The sequence below is a fragment of the Cuculus canorus genome, chromosome 8 (assembly GCF_017976375.1).
Source record: "Cuculus canorus isolate bCucCan1 chromosome 8, bCucCan1.pri, whole genome shotgun sequence".
Taxonomy (NCBI): domain Eukaryota; kingdom Metazoa; phylum Chordata; class Aves; order Cuculiformes; family Cuculidae; genus Cuculus; species Cuculus canorus.
In genome coordinates, this window is record NC_071408.1 from 32769426 (window position 1) to 32782514 (window position 13089).

General features: G+C 43.3%; 1 protein-coding gene across 1 annotated transcript in view; it reads left to right on the forward strand.

The window, feature by feature from the left end:
- HS2ST1 (heparan sulfate 2-O-sulfotransferase 1) overlaps positions 1–13089 on the forward strand; it is a 76541-nt gene that overhangs the window by 44667 nt on the left and 18785 nt on the right. The window lies entirely within an intron of this gene.

Here is a 13089-nt window from a genome sequence, read left to right on the forward strand (position 1 = left end):
GGCTGAACTGTTGCTTAGGAGCTAACTCTTGTGATCTCTGCTAGTGAGGACAGATTAAGAAGCATTTGTGGTAACGGATACCATTTGAATTTTGACAACTGGGGTGATAAGAGCAATTGATAAAACTGGTGAAACCCCAGCTCGGGAAAGAGGCGTGTCAGCATGTGTTTTAGAAGGAGTTTCCATCCTTCACAGCAGGGAAGAAAGGCTTGGCAATGGGAACCAGGTGGATCTGCGTGATGAGAAAACAAGAAGGCACCTCAAAAACCCCCTTACCTGTGTTATACCCGCTCTTCATCACATCAGTCTTGATTTTTGTACAACTGACTGCAAACTGTTGCAGGGGGGGTGGATTAAATGACCTTTAAAGGCCCCTTTCAACCCAAACAATTCAATGATAAATGGTAAATTATTGTCGCTTTTCTTTATATGCTTTGTAGTCAAGTTGCCTTTAAATGTCTTTACTGCCTGGCAGTTTCCATCTTTCCCATGTCATACATAATAAAATCAAGATGAAAATCGCTTTAATATTTCTCAGTTTAGGACTTTGTGTCTTGAATGGAGAAGGCTGTGTTTGAAATGGGTCCGCAAGTTCCTCGCCGAGGCAGCGCTGCACTCCCCGAGCGGAGATTAGCTTTGTAACAGCTTAAATAATTGTTATCAAGAGCTCTGGCTTCCCTTTCTACCCGTGTTGGATTGCCTTTTGCCAAGGCAGCTTGTTGCAGACATTCTAATGGCAGGAGCGTGAATTTTGGTGAGGGTTTGCAGCTCCGTTGTTATCAATACAACAATAGATAAGGTCATTTCTTTCGGTTTGTTTCCTCTGACTGATGCTCTCAACAGGGTGACCTTTCGCAGGGGAGGAGTGGCAATCCATCTGAGAGTCGGAAGGTGGAACTAGGCTTGGATGTAGTCACAGGGGAGTATGGAGCTGTCAGTTTGTAACATTAAAGCCTTTGGATTCAGTGGCTTTTTTTATTAATATATATATATTTTAATTAATATATATATGAATAATATGTATATTATATATAATATATTGTTGAATATATATATACATAGTATTTAAGTATCCAATATTAATATATTGCATATATAATATACAATATATATTATATATTATTCATCAAGATACATGTTACATATATAATATATAATATATTATTCATCAATATATGTATTATATTTTTTATATATGATTCATATATATATATATTATAAAAATGAGTTGGTATCTGGACTGAGAGCAGGGATTGTTCTCGATCGCTTATACCCACACCAGATGTGCAGAGACAGCCAGTCTGACTCCCCTGGCTCTGCAGAGCTTGGCAGCGCCGTTAAACTCCTGTCAGTCACCCAATCGCCGGGCACAGCACACCATCTCACAACATCGTCCCTCTGATGTCAAGAGAGACGCCTGTTCTGTGCTGATGCAGTCACATTTTCCTCCTTGGAGAGAAGCAGCATGAAATTCTGTTGCTTCAGGGATGTTGAGAGCCATGATTTAGAAACAAAACCAAACCCCACCAACGTGTAAAACCACGTTTTTTCCCAACCTCTGAACAGTTGGAAGACACAAAACCATGGGATCATTGAGGTTGGAAAGGACTTCTCAGCTCATCAAGTCCAACCATCAATCCCACCATGCCTACTAAAGCAAGTGCAACGTCTACATGGGTTTTTTTAACATCTCCAGAGCTGGAGACTCCTCCACTGCCCTGGGCTGCATCTGCCAGGGCTTCACTGCTCTTTCAGTAAAGAAATGTTTCCTGATATCCAATCTAAACCTCCCCTGGCACTACTTGAGGCCATTGCCTCTCATTCCATTGCTTGTTACTTGGGAGAAGAGCTCAGCACCCACCTCACCACAACCTCCTTTCAGGGAGCTGCAGAGAGTGATGAGGTCTCCTCTCAGACTCCTCCAGGCTAAACAACCTCAGTTCCTTCAGCTGTTCCTCATAAAACTTGTTCTCCAGACCCTTCTCCAGCTTTGTTGCCCTGTGGCAACTCATCATTCCTGTGTTCAACAGGAACCTGCCTCTTCGAAACATGTTGTATTTGAAATAAACCTCACTGCGTATGCTTGTAAATTCAGTTTTTAGAAGTTAATACACTGCAGAACTTGTGCCTCAGTTGAAGAACAGCTTAAAAACAGTTTGTTGGGCATACAAATTCGACTGAAGTTCTGGGTATTTTTTAAGGCATGTGTAAAGTCAAATCAAATTGCTGCTGCCTGTTGAATTTTGAAGGCTTGTAACGTTGACTCCAGAGAGGACCTCATCTATAGTCTTGCGAAGAAACAGCTGCTGTTTTAACCAAATTATCATGGGGATAATTTGTACATAATATGGGAACACGGAGAGGACGCCATTTGGACAGAATAACCTCGTTTAAATTTAGCGTAATTTTGCAGAAAAAAAGATAGATATACTTATGTTCTGAAGTGCAGCTTTGTATCTCGCTTGAGAGGTCTCTTATCTTCTCAGCTGGCTATAGGCTAGGCGCGTATGGAGATGTGAAGTCCTGATCTGTACCAATTTCGATACAGAATTTTCTTGTGATGAAAAGTGACCCATTTTCTGACTGATACAGTGATGTTTGAAACATAGTGAGACTTTCTGCCCGGAGTCAATTTTAATCCTGCAAATCGATGTCAGCCCAGGATGTCCTCTCCTTCCTGAGAAGAGGGATAGCATGATATGAACCAGGTGCCAAAAGAGGTATGAAAACATCTTGAGGAGGCTTATCAGAAACGAAGAGAAGTTACTTTTGTCTGGGAATGTAAAAGTAATAAAACTTAGGTTATTTATCATGGTTGGATTCGATGATCCAATGGGTCCTTTCCAACCTAGTGATTCTATGATTCTGTGATTTTTGTTTGAGTAAGGGAGGTATTTGTTTACAACCTAGATACAGCCAAAGTGACCAGCAGGTTGAGGGAGGGGATTCTGCCCCTTTACTGTGCTTTGGTGAAAGATCTCTCTTCTCTTCTCTTCTCTTCTCTTCTCTTCTCTTCTCTTCTCTTCTCTTCTCTTCTCTTCTCTTCTCTTCTCTTCTCTTCTCTTCTCTTCTCTTCTCTTCTCTTCTCCTCTCTTCTCTTCTCTTCTCCTCTCTTCTCTTCTCTTTTCTTTTATTTTTATATTTTAAATTTTATTTTATTTCATTGTATTCCATTCCTTAGGTAACAGTGTTGCCAGAGTCTGTGTCCTTTCCATGTTTTCCTCTGCTTACTCAGTCTGAGGAATAACTTCAGAAGGTAATATGTCATCTCCCTGGAAACGGAATTCATGAGTGGTATTTTTTGCTTTGAAGGATCCCAGATAAATAAGCTGTTTCTTACAAAAAGCTGTATCAATTGGCATATCCTCCCACAGACATTTATAATAGTCCCACCCCACACAGAGCCAGGGCTTGGGCATTTCAACTTGGGCTGCGTCCGAAGCAGAGTGGCCAGCAGGTCGAGGGAGGTGATTCTGGCTCTCTGTTCCGCTTTCGTGAGACCCCACCTGTAGTATTGTGTCCAGTTCTGGAATCCTCAACATAAGAAGGAGAAGGAGCTGTTGAAATGGGTCCAGAGGAGGCTACAAAGATGATCCAAGGGCTGGAGCACCTTCCCTACGAGGACAGGCAGAGAGAGTTGGGGTTGTTCAGCCTGGAGAAGAGTTGGCTCCAAGGAGACCTTATAGCGACCTTCCAGTACCTGAAGGGGCTACAAGAAAGCTGGAGAGGCGCTGTTCACAAAGGCTTGGAGTGATAGGATGAGGGGCAATGGGTATAAACTGGAGAGGGGCAGATTTAGACTGGACATAAGGAAGAGTTTCTTCACTATGAGAGTGGTGAGGCCCTGGCCCAGGGTGCCCAGAGCAGTGGTGGCTGCCCCATCCCTGGAGGGGTTCCAGGCCAGGTTGGATGGGCCTTGGGCAGCCTGATCCAGTGGGAGTCATCCCTGCCCATGGCAGGGGGGTTGGAACTAGATGATCTTTAAGGTCCTTTCCAATCCAAACTATTCTGATTCTGTGATCTTAAGTGGCTCGGTATTGGCAGTTCAAACCTCCTTTGTTGGAATGACAGCAAAAGGATTATTCCCTTACGGAGATCTCCAGGTTTCAGCCATATTAGAAATGGGTTAATGCTAGATTTTAGGCTATTGACTATTGTTGGAAGCAGATTACTTTGCTTGTATAAAATAAAATCTGACAATTTAAAGTCTTAATGTCTGTAAAAGATAATCTGACCAAATACGTGGGTGTTCCTGGAGCTTGGTTTGGTTTGGGTTTATTTTTCCAAGGCCAGTCAGCTCTTTCTGTACTGTGCAATTCTACGTCGACTGCCAACAAAATGATATGCAAAGCTAAATGAACTTTCTTGCTGTTCCAAGGGTCCTGATAAAATGAATGTGTTATTGAATTTGAAATACTAAAAAGAGAATCTTGATTTGTTTTTTTTTCTCTGATCTTGCTCTGGGGGTATCTGTAGAATTTCCTTTGGACTTTTATTTCTGTGGCATTGCTGTATCCAACATAACTTCTGACTTTTAGTAAGTTCAGTAATGATGTACCTTCTGGTAATGAATGATTATGGCGTATTGTAGTCAGGAAGGATTATTAGAGATCGATGAGTACAAATCTGTTGTATCTCTTAGAATCATCGAGTCATTGAGGACGGAAGAGGTTTCTAGGTTCACTAGTCCAACCGTCAGCCTAACACCACCGTGCCGACTAAGCCATGTCCCGAAGTGCCACAGCCACACACTTTTTGAACCCCTCCAGGGATGGAGACTCCCCCACTGCTCTGGGCACCCTCTGCCAGTGCTTCACCACTCTTTTGGTAAAGACATTTTTCCCAATATCCAATCTAATCTTCCTCTGGCACAACTTGAGGCCATTTCTTCTCATGCTATCACATGTTACTTGGCTGAAGACAGCAGCACCTGCCTCACCACAACCTCCTTTCAGCGAGCTGCAGAGATCTCTCCTCAGCCTTCTCTTCTCTAAGCTAAATAACCCATATTTCCTCAGCTGCTCCTCATAAGACTTGTTCTCTAAACCCTTCCCCAGCTCTGTTCCCTCTCTGGACGCGCTCCAGCCCTTCAGTGTTTTTCTTGTAGTGAGGGTTCCACAACTGAACGTAGTTGTGCAGTTACTGCTGTGGGACCAAAGGTCTGAGCAAGGTCCTGGAGCTGTTCTCACCTTTTCACGACAGCTACCGGGTGCAATGAGGGCACTGCTTGTCCTTTTGTTTTGGTCAAATTTTCGTCAAATAGTCCTTGACTGATTTGGGGGAAGAGCAAAATATTTCTCATGCATGTAAGAAAAGAATTCTCTTTTAATTAAAAAACTTAATCCAATCTCAATCAGGATTAACACCCAGAGGCTTTCAGTGAGCAGCTGGCTCTGCTACCAAAGTGGGAAGTTTATTGTACAAAACCACTTCGCTGCACCCCTCGCCAACCCGGGACTGGTTCTGTTTTTACCAAGGACAGGGAGCTCTATATTGCTCTGTATTGTGCTGATGTGAAACTGGATAAAAGCTCTTTCTTTGTGCAGTTTTGATTTTGCTAATCAGTGTCTGCTGCGAAGAGTTTTTAGAGTAGTGTTGTTTGGTGTGCAACTGTGTTTGACCTGAGTGTGACTGCTGCTGCCTCTCAGCATGTGAGAGCTTTGTATTAACTGACGAGTTCTGCGCCAAGAGCTCGCTAGTGCTTGGTTTCAAACTAATCCTGAGGATTTCGTGGAGTCGTAGAATGGTTTGGGTTGGAAGGGACCTTAAAGCCCATCCAGTTCCATCTGCATGCCATGGGCAGGGACACCTCCCACTGGATCAGGGGCTCCAAGCCCCATCCAACCTGGCCTGGAACCCCTCCAGGGATGGGGCAGCCACCACTGCTCTGGGCAACCTGGGCCAGGGCCTCCCCACCCTCATAGCAAAACATTTCTTCCTAAGATCTCATCTCAATCTCCCCTCTTTCAGCTGAAAACTGTTCTTGTTATACTGTCCCTTCAATCACTGATCAAGAGCCCCTCTCAGCACTGGAAGCTGCTCTAAGGTCTCCCTGGAGCCTTCTCTTCTTCAGGCTGCACAACCCCAACTCTCTCAGCCTTATTTCCAGGTGGTTTTACAGGAAAAATGAAGGCTAATTCTAGGTGAAATGCGCAAGCATTAGTTTTGTTAAATGTGTTGCTGTCTTGCTGCAGTACAGCATTGTCCATGCGTCGAGGACTCTCTGATTTTAACAGATTAGTGATCCTTTTTGCTTGTATGCTATCTAGTGCCCTTTTAGAAAAAAAATAAACGATTGTGTGTCTGTAGAAAGGTTGTATAAAATAACAAACCAGTCTCCAGGCTGCTTGACTAAATGGAGTCAGATGATCTATATTGATCGTGCTTGCTTTTGCTGTTTGAATTGGATTTTGCTTGAAGGAGTGGCATGCACATTTGTATAGTGAACTGCTTGTGACAACTGCATCCGTGGATCAAACAGCTCCATTAAGGTTTCTTGCGAACGGTGAGGGCCAGCATTCCAGTATTACGGGTCTGTAAATAAGAGCAAGCCCTGTTGTTACGTACTCAGCTGTGGGTTAGTATGTAGAGAACAAATCCTTGATTTGCAAGTATTTTTCATTGCTGATGTTACGGTGGCAGTGCTTCCAAACAGCTTACTGACCAGTTTGGGGTTGTGAAGAGCCACAAAACTTTTCATTGTGTGATCGCATCCTTCTCTCTACACTTACCTGTTACTCGAGTTTCCTAAAAATCCCTGAAATCGCAAGCAACTGGGGAAAAAAAAAGATGGAAAGTGTCTAAGGACATTGAGGTGCTGGAGCACGTTCACTGAAGGGCAACGAAGCTGGTGGAGGGGCTGGAGAACAAGTTGTGTGAGAGGTGGCTGAGGGAACTGGGGTTGTTTAGCCTGGAGGAGGCTGAGGGGAGACCTTATCACTGTCTACAACAGCCTAAAAGGAGGTTGTAGCAAGGTGGGTGCTCTCATCTCCCAAGTGACAGGTGATAGGATGAGAGGGAATGGCCTCAACTTGTGCCGGGGGGGTTCAGATTGGACATCCAGAAAGATTTATTCTTGGAAAGGGTTCTTGGGCACTGAAGAGCCGCCCAGGGAAGTGGTGGAGTCCCCATCCCTGGAGGGGCTTAAAAGACAGGTAGATAAGGTGCTCAAAGCTTGTTTAGTAGTGGACAGGTATGGTTGGACTCGATCTCAAAGATCTTTTCCAACCAAGTGATTGTATGATTCGATTGTGTTTGCTTCTCTGCTGGTTTGTTAACTTGAATTTAACGCTTGTGTCAAGCAAAGCAGTTCAGTCTGAAGTTGGAGACTTTGTGTAGCCACTTGACAAATGCTTATTAAATCTTACTACTACACTGCCTTGCCTAAAACGTTTCTGTATGTTTGAATGTAACTTTATAATCAGTGTGATTCGCAGTATTCAGGAGTCACAGTAGTGGTGCTTCCGCTACAGCTGAAGGTGTGTTTTTCGCACGCACCTTTTCAAGCATTTACAGATTTTCAGAATTTCACATATTTGGAGGGCTGAAACCTCCTTTTTGTCTGCTTTATTAGATATCGTTACACAAAAATGTCTCCTATAAGCCATAATTTTCTTGGGGTGACCATGCTTTTCGGGGTAGCTAAGCTTTGGTCTATAACTGCAATTTAGGGGGAACTGGATGGGCTTTAAGGTTCCTTTTCAACCCAGACCATTTTATGATTCTATGAAATACTCTTCTTTGCAAATGCAGTTGATCAACTGCAAAAGTGTGCAGAAAAGTAAGAAATGCAGGCTCTGATGTTGAAATCAGCTATGTGGGATAGCGATTCTTCTGCTGCAAGCGCCCGTTGCTGGCTCACGTTGAGCTTCTCCTCCTCCAGCACCCTAAGCCCTTCTCCTCAGGGCTGCTCTCAATCCATTCTCCACCCAGCCTGTATTTGTGCTTGGGATTGCCCCAACCCCAGTGCAGGACCTTGCACTTGGCCTTGGTGAACCTCGTGAGGTTCTCACCGCCCCACCTCTCCAGCCTGTCCGGGTCCCTCTGGATGGCAAATCTATAGTTCAATCTGTATTTTTCCTACAGTTTTAATTGGGTGTAGTGACACAAATCCTCTATGACCATATATTGTCATACCACCATTGATTCTTTCTCTCCTCCTCTCCATCCTCAAAGCGTTGATATCCACATGGAGCAGCACAGCTCTGGTTTATAAGCTAGACAGCTCCCAAAGAGGCTGCGTTTCAGTGAAGGATGAAGGCTACGTATATATGGTGGGTGTCTATAATTTGAAAATTAATCAGATCATTAACTTTGCTACATAATTACGGTTCATTTTTAAGCTGCTGTTCAGTTTTAACTCTTCATCAGAGGAGAATGGAGTCAGTAGTGCGTGGGGTTTTGGTCCTGCTCAGCTCACCATTCAGGCCAACCATGTGTTTAAAGCAGCTTTGGGGCAGGGAAACAGCTTGAGAGCTGCTCGGTGCCTCGGGCTGCCGGCTGCTTGCCTAATTGGCCTGGGAGCATGGCGGAAAGCAAGCCGAGACACCAAACCAGCTCCTTTCAATATTGTTCCCAACGGACAGAAAACCTGCTTATTTGGTTGGAAGCGACATCCGGTATCGTAGATCCCGTTTGCTTGGGGATGGTACAGTCGATAGTAGCCATCTCCTTCCTCTGCATCGCGGCAGCGTGAGTGAAGTTTGAATCCACATCTTTTTCTTCTGTTGGGCAACACTTGAAGGCTGCGGAGGGAACATTTATTTTAAGACTGAGCCGTTCCTCGTCTAAGTGGGAGGTTGCACAAGGAAGCATGGCAGGCGCGCGAGACACATTGAGGAGAGAGCCTAAATATCTGTAGATACCTACAGAAGGAAAACAGACATAGAGGACAAAGAACATAGTTTAAAGAGAGGGTCCAGGAAAGCTGGGGAGGGGCTCTGGATCAGGGAGTGCAGGGATCGCATGAGGGGGAATGGTTTGAAGCTGGAAGAGGGGAGATTTAGGCTAGATATTAGAAAGAGATGTTTTCCCGTGAGGGTGGTGAGGCCCTGGCCCAGGGTGCCCAGAGCAGTGGTGGCTGCCCCATCCCTGGAGGGGTTCCAGGCCAGGTTGGATGGGGCTCGGAGCCCCTGATCCAGTGGGAGGGGTCCCTGCCCATGGCAGGGGGTGGGACTGGATGGGCTTTGAGGTCCTTTCCAACCCAAACCATTCCATGATTTGATGTTTCTGTGCTCTGAGTTCTTCTTCCAGATAACTTTGTTGACTTGACTTTGACAGCCAGTGAGGCTCAAAATGTATCTTTTGTCAACAGTGGTAAGCGCTAAGCTATGGGAGAAAGAAGAGTTTCTGGGTTTGATAGATATTCTTGTTACAAAATCCCAGGAGGTTCTTGTGCTTTTGTGAAAAATGTGAGGAATTTGAAATGTTTGGTTTTGTTAACCTTTCAGTTGTCAGGATCCATGCCTCTCTTTTCTGTTTGTGAAGAGAATATTTTGTATGCAGTTGACGCTTGGATTTGAAGTAAATGCTAATAAACTTGTTTTACTTAAGACACTCATCTTTTTGAATGTGCAAGGAATGCAGACAAATAATTGCTTATGATCACAGTGATTTGTTTCTAGCCTTATTTAAATATTGTTCATTTGCATTATTTGTTTCTATAATGATGTAAATATTGCTCAGTTGGGTTTCAAATATTTTTATAGGTGTGTATGGGTCTGGTGCATTTTCACAGGGGATTTTATTAGTTGAGATCTTAACAAAATAGGGCTAAGCAATCAAACTTGGTCTGTTTTTTTTCTCTCCAAGTGTTACTTCTCTTGTTAATAACTTTGAAACTTGTTAACAAACTCCTTTGGCTTGAAAGGGCTGTGATCTTGGAGATAAATAATTTTTAATTATTGCTTCTGCTGAAGGAGAAGACATAACTCGCTCATTTTATCTTATTTTCTGGTAGCCTCTGAGTGGCAAACCAGCTTGTTGCTAGCCCTGGTATTTCCTGGTGTATTGCTCCAAGAGGATGGCTCAGGAAATGTAAGGCATGGGAGATGCTGAAATGGGACAAAGGAGGGGTTTGAAGAACGTGCAGACAAACAGGTGAGAAAATAAGCTTGTTTTGTTATTTACAAAACAGCTACTTGTGCCGATTGAAGATTTTCTACAAGGAATTTGGGCTGGTGGTTGGACTGGGTGATCTTAGAGGTCTTTTCCAACCTTAGTGATTCTACAATTCTCATTCGTGTGCTGGTAAATATTTATTTACGCTGATCATATACGTACTGCCTGCATTAACCTGTCCTCGCAGCTGATGAAACTTTGCATGTGGGACATCTGCAGGTGGTAGAGCAGTATTTTTCCTGACTGTGTAGTAACTATATTATTTCAGCGAACCTGACCAGGCAGTAATAAAGTATGAGACAATATTCTACACCTTAAAATTATCCTGTATTGTACACTATGAAAATCTGGACATCTCCTGGGATGGAGCAGCCACGACTTCTCTGGGTGACCTGGGCCAGGGCCTTCCCACCCTCGGAGTGAAAAATTTCTTCCTAATATCCAAATTTCTTCCTAATATCTAAATAGGCCATTATGGTGGCTGACAAGATCAGACCCTTTCAGGTGCTTCTGCTTCTCCATCGCTTTAGCTTCCCAGCACTTTAAGGTTTTGTATCCTGTGCTTCATCTCAGCCTTTGTTTTTTAACTATTACAGTTATTTCAAAAAGGATCTTTCAGTTCTTTATCCTAAAGATTATTTTTCATTTAAATTAGAAATGTAAAGCCTCCTAATTCTTTGATGATAGAACTGCCTGCATGCTCCATGCTTGTGAAGGTTCTCCTTGAACGAGTTTGTGTTTTCCTCTCTCACTTACAAAGCTGAAGGTGATTGTACGTGATGGCCTTTCCGCTACTTGCATCTAATCATACATCTTTTATATCTTACGCCTAGTCTTTAAAGTGCACTTCTCACACTAATTTTTGAATCATCATGGTTTCAAATACCTCATTAGAGGAACGCTTCTCATCGCTCCTCTTGCAAATCGTGCCTGCTTCTTACAAATCTTCACTTGTCGCGTGTAGAAGGGGAAGCTGCCCTCCCCGCCAGCCAGCCCTGGAGTTCTGTGCAGTTAGGATTCCAATCTAGCTGCTACCTACTACTCTGGTGTGGAAAATACAAGTGAAATCTGTTTGATTGCCGCCTCTCGAGGTGGTGCTCAGTGTCCACATAGCCTTGGGCAGCCATGTGGTTAACTGTGTCCCCCACCAACTGCTTTCTCTAATCCGTTACTGGTGAGAAGGGGACAGTTGCCAGTCCCTTTTTGTTGTAGCCATCTCCCGACAGATGAGTCTATTGCCTCATCTCTTTCCAAAGCAGGACGTTTGCCAGCAGCGATGGGAGAGGTAGCAAATGAGATAGGAAGGAGCAAAAACTGTGACTGATGTAGTGGGGAGCAACAGATGTCATGTGGAAAATTGAGATCTACTCAATAAGCATTTTCCACAAACATTTTCATACTGATATAACTTAGTTATGGGGTGTGAGATACGAGCATATGAGAGAGTGAGCGAGTTTAAGCTTTGAAGCTTTTCAGACAGATGGAAGTTTGTGGTTGGAGACAATTTATGTGGAATTACAGGCTAGTGGTGTTCACAGCTTAATGATTCTGCCTTAAAAGTTATTTTATGTTATAATTAAAGAGATGTGGTGAAAGAGAAGAGAATAGAATGAGCTGGGCTGCAGGAAGCAAGAGAAGTAAAGGGCAAGAGCTGCTGCTGTTAAGAGCTTGTAATCCAGAAGGAGCTACACCCTGGGTAAGAACATAATACAGCGAATTACAGGTTCCTGACTTCAGCTCGCACTGTTGGCCAACGGAGGTTTCTTTGAATACATTATTAAAGCCAATATCACAATAAATGAATCAGAAAAGATGCTTTGACATCTGTATTACAAATCGTATTAAAGTCTATACTTATGTAGAACAGAACAAAGCTCCGTCTGAATCAGCACAAAGTGCTGGGAATTCAGCAGCAGCAAAATAAAAAAGAAGATATGTAATGCTGTGGGTTTTATTTTCCAAATAGGCTTTTAGCACTCGCAACGGAGTTCAATTACTCAGAGTATTGCCCTTTATATAAAAGGCAAAATGGTTTATTTGCAATGTACTCACCTTGCCTAAATGTCTTGCTCATAGCTTGCTTTCCCATGTTTCTTTCTCTTTGATGTACTTGCTGTATTTCAGTCCTCGGAGATCACTCTTCACCTTAATGTTAACTGTTTCCCAAGCACCTCTTGCTTCTATTCTTGTCAAACTTGAAATTAATAAATCTAATTGAATTTTTGCAAACGCATTTATTGTAATGCTTTATACTCGGAGCTTGTATCAAATGCAATAAAACGATGGTTTCCTCTGAATTCCAGTGTCTCTGTACAGTTAATTGACTAAATCTCTAGAGTTAGTATTTCTACTCTTTTCAGAAAACTCGTGTTCTCCAAACTGCTTGAGTTATTCCTCCTATTATAATTTTTAAATCACTGTTTCGTAGAAATTATTTGGGATATTTTGGGGCTGTCAGCATTTTGATAGTGTATTATAGACTTTTTTCTTTAGAGATGATGGCTTTCAGTACTGTTAGCGTGAGTCATAGAATATGGTATGTGCTCCCTATGCATATTGTTTTGTAGTCTTCATGTTCCGTGTCAGATTAACCCACCTTTTATCATTGGTATGTTTTATAGATTAAGTTTTCATAAAATCATGGAATTGCTTGGTTGGAAAAGACCTTTGAGATCATCAAGTCCAACCATACCTGTCCACTATAAACCATATTTCTGAGCACCTCGTCTACCTGTGTTTTAAACTCCTCCAGCGATGGGGACTCCCCCACCTCCCTGGGCAGCCTCTGCCAGTACCTGAGAATCCTTTTGGTGAAGAAATTTTTCCTGATGTCCAATCTGAACCTGCCCTGGCGCAACTTGAGGCCATTCCCTCTTGTCTTATTATCACTTGTCACTTGGGAGAAGAGCCCAGCACCCACCTCACTACACCCTCCTTTCAGGCACTTGTAGACAGCGATAAGGTCTCCCC